The sequence below is a fragment of the Ovis canadensis genome, chromosome 2, assembly GCF_042477335.2.
Source record: "Ovis canadensis isolate MfBH-ARS-UI-01 breed Bighorn chromosome 2, ARS-UI_OviCan_v2, whole genome shotgun sequence".
NCBI lineage: Eukaryota > Metazoa > Chordata > Mammalia > Artiodactyla > Bovidae > Ovis > Ovis canadensis.
Window position 1 is genome coordinate 244,019,036 of NC_091246.1, and position 2,998 is coordinate 244,022,033.

Here is a 2,998-nt window from a genome sequence, read left to right on the forward strand (position 1 = left end):
GCAGCATTCCAACTCTTAGCTGCAGCATGTGGGATCTAGTTCCCCCGACCTGGGCCCCCTGCATTGAAAGCAGGTGCCATTTTCTAAAGCAGGTAATACTAGAGATGGGGAAAGATCATTAATTCACCTTTGGATATGCTGTGTTTCAAGAGAATCTAAAATATCAGATAGGCATATTCCATAGACAATTAAAAGGTTTGGGGCTTAGAGAGTAAAATCAAACTAGGAATACAAATCTTGGAATCTCTGGTATGGGGATGTTAGTTAAAGCCAAGAGAGCCCCTGAAATATTTCCTCAGAAGAGCAACAGGCCCAGTACCAAACTAGAGATGGAAGGGAAGAGACAGAGGAAATCATCTCCTTACTCAGAGTCTATTTCCAAGACTGTAAAATAGGGACGTGGGGCTATTAATCTCAGAATAACTTCTGAGATTCCTGCTAGTTCAACCATTTTAGACCTTTGGAAGGTAAAAACCAAAGAAATTCTTCCGAATGTATGAAGGGGGCAGTGGGGATAAGAGAAAGAAAAGAAGCAGGCAAGGAGAGGACTTCCCTGGCGGTCCAGTGACTAAGACCCAGGCTTCCATCTCAGGGGATACAGTTTAATCCCTGGTTCAGTTCAGTTCAGTTGCTCAGTCGTGTCTGACTCTTTGCAACCCCATGAATCACAGCACGCCAGCCCTCCCTGTCCATCACCAATTCCCGGAGTTCACTCAGACTCGTGTCCATCGAGTTGGTGATGCCATCCAGCCATCTCATCCTCGGTCGTCCCCTTCTCCTCCTGTCCACAATCCCTCCCAGCATCAGAGTCTTTTCCAATGAGTCAACTCTTCGCATGAGGTGGCCAAAGTAGGTGGCCAAAGTACTGGAGTTTCAGCTTTAGCATCATTCCTTCCAAAGAACACCCAGGAATGATCTCCTTTAGGATGGACTGGTTGGATTTCCTTGCAGTCCAAGGGACTCTCAAGAGTCTTCTCCAACACCACAGTTCAAAAGCATCAATTCTTTGGCGCTCAGCTTTCTTCACAGTCCAACTCTCACATCCATACATTACTGGAAAAACCATAGCCTTGACTAGACGGACCTTTGTTGGCAAAGTAATGTCTCTGCTTTTGAATATGCTATCTAGGTTGGTCATAACTTTTCTTCCAAGGAGTAAGCGTCTTTTAATTTAATTTCAAATCCCTGGTTAGGACAAGTTTAATCCTTGGTTAGGACAGGTTCGATCCCTGGTTAGGACAGATTTTACGTGTAATCTCCAAAATTTTACTATGGGCTGGGCTGGGCCCTAGCACTCTTGCTCTTTTTCTCAAATGTTTCCAGACTTCAGGAACAGCAGACTTCATTGCCCAAGTCACCCCCTTATTAAGGCAGGAATGGAATATTTATCCTTTGATAAATGTTTATATACTTCACACAACTGACACTGTAAAACCCTATTTTTAAAGATTTCTACTGGTTCTCTGTAATCCACACAGTTTACAAAGCTTGTGACTCCCTAGCCATCTATATTTCTCACCATACACTCCAAGCTCCAGCCACATTGCATTTTTCTGAAACATACAATTTTTTCCTGGAACCTACAACTTTGCACATACTGTTCTTTCTGCCTCCAGTGTCCTTGCCATCTCCCCTCCCCAACTCCCATTTGTCCTTCAAAACCCTGATCTATTAAGCCATATTTTTTCCCTTGAGCAGAACAAAGGTGCTCTCTTTGTCCACCCATAATATTGGTCACAGTTCCTTATGGTAACCTATTTTAGTGTATTAAAGTTATCTGTTTATATCAGCATTTTTCTTTTGGAAATCTTGGACTCAGTTGAAAATCTAATGAGAGTAATGAAACTTCTCAGAAAAATGCACAAACAACCAAATTTTTACCTCCAATCTCATTATGTACTCTCTTTCCCAAGTATGGGGGGGGTCCCTGGTGGCTCAGATGGTAAAGAATCTGCTTGCAATGCAGGAGACCCAAGTTTGATCCCTGGTCAGGAAGATCCCTTGGAGAAGGGAATGGCTACCCACTTCAGTACTCTTCCCTGGAGAATTCCAGGGACCGAAGAGACTGGCGGGCTACAGTCCATGGAACTGCAAAGAGTCAGACACTACTGAGCGATTAATGCTTTTGCTTTCACACTTTCCCCAAGTACATTCATTTCATTGACTGCAGGTTAAGAGAACCAGCTCTCAGATTATATACTGCCTCTCCAATAAATCTATGACTGCTTATAGGACAAAAAACATTTTATTATTAATCTTTATAATCCAGTGCTTGCTAAATAAATGTTTGTTGAATTAATTTCTCGCATTCATTTTCAAAATTCTCCCTAGTAATGTCAATCTCCATTTTATTAATGAAAACCTTGTGGGGCCAACATTTGCATTCAAAAGTTAAATGTGAAGATTTCACTAGCATAATTGAATGTTAAGGAAAGGCACTGGAAATCCCAAGATAAATGGATGGTTGGCTTTTGACGTGCAGGTGTGTTTTATGACTCGCTGTATGAAGTTCTGAGAAGAGCAACATGAGAACAAAGCTAAAGGAAGAAAAGACCTACAGCTGGGCCAGGTGGCCTAAGGACACTAGGAATCCACAAGGGCCCCTGTCGGGGATGTCATCAAGGGCAGAAAAGAACCAGAACCCAGAAAGAGCCAGCAGGAAAAGATCCTTGAAGTTTTTAACTCAGAGTCTAGAGGTGAAAGCTGAAAGTTTCACCAGTCCCCCAAGAAATGAGAAAGCTAATGATAATGTAATAAGCTTTTCATAAAGCTAAACTTATTCAGTGTAGATTTATTTATTCTTAGATTGTTTTCCTCCTGCTTTCTTGATGTGAAAATGCCCTTTCTTCTCAAATGATGCCAGTAAAAATTAGCCATTTAAAAAATAACCCTTGCTCACTTTGGCAGCACATATACTAAAATCGGAACACTACAGAGAAGATTAGCATGGCCCCTATGCAAGGATGACATGCAAATTCATGAAGTATTCCATATTTTT

The 2,998-nt window shown here is 41.8% G+C and overlaps 1 non-coding gene across 1 annotated transcript; it reads left to right on the top strand.

The window, feature by feature from the left end:
• Positions 1-2,891: 2,891 nt before the first annotated feature.
• Positions 2,892-2,998, top strand: LOC138434805 (U6 spliceosomal RNA). Its single transcript, XR_011254885.1, has one exon. It is a non-coding gene; the product is annotated as a U6 spliceosomal RNA (small nuclear RNA).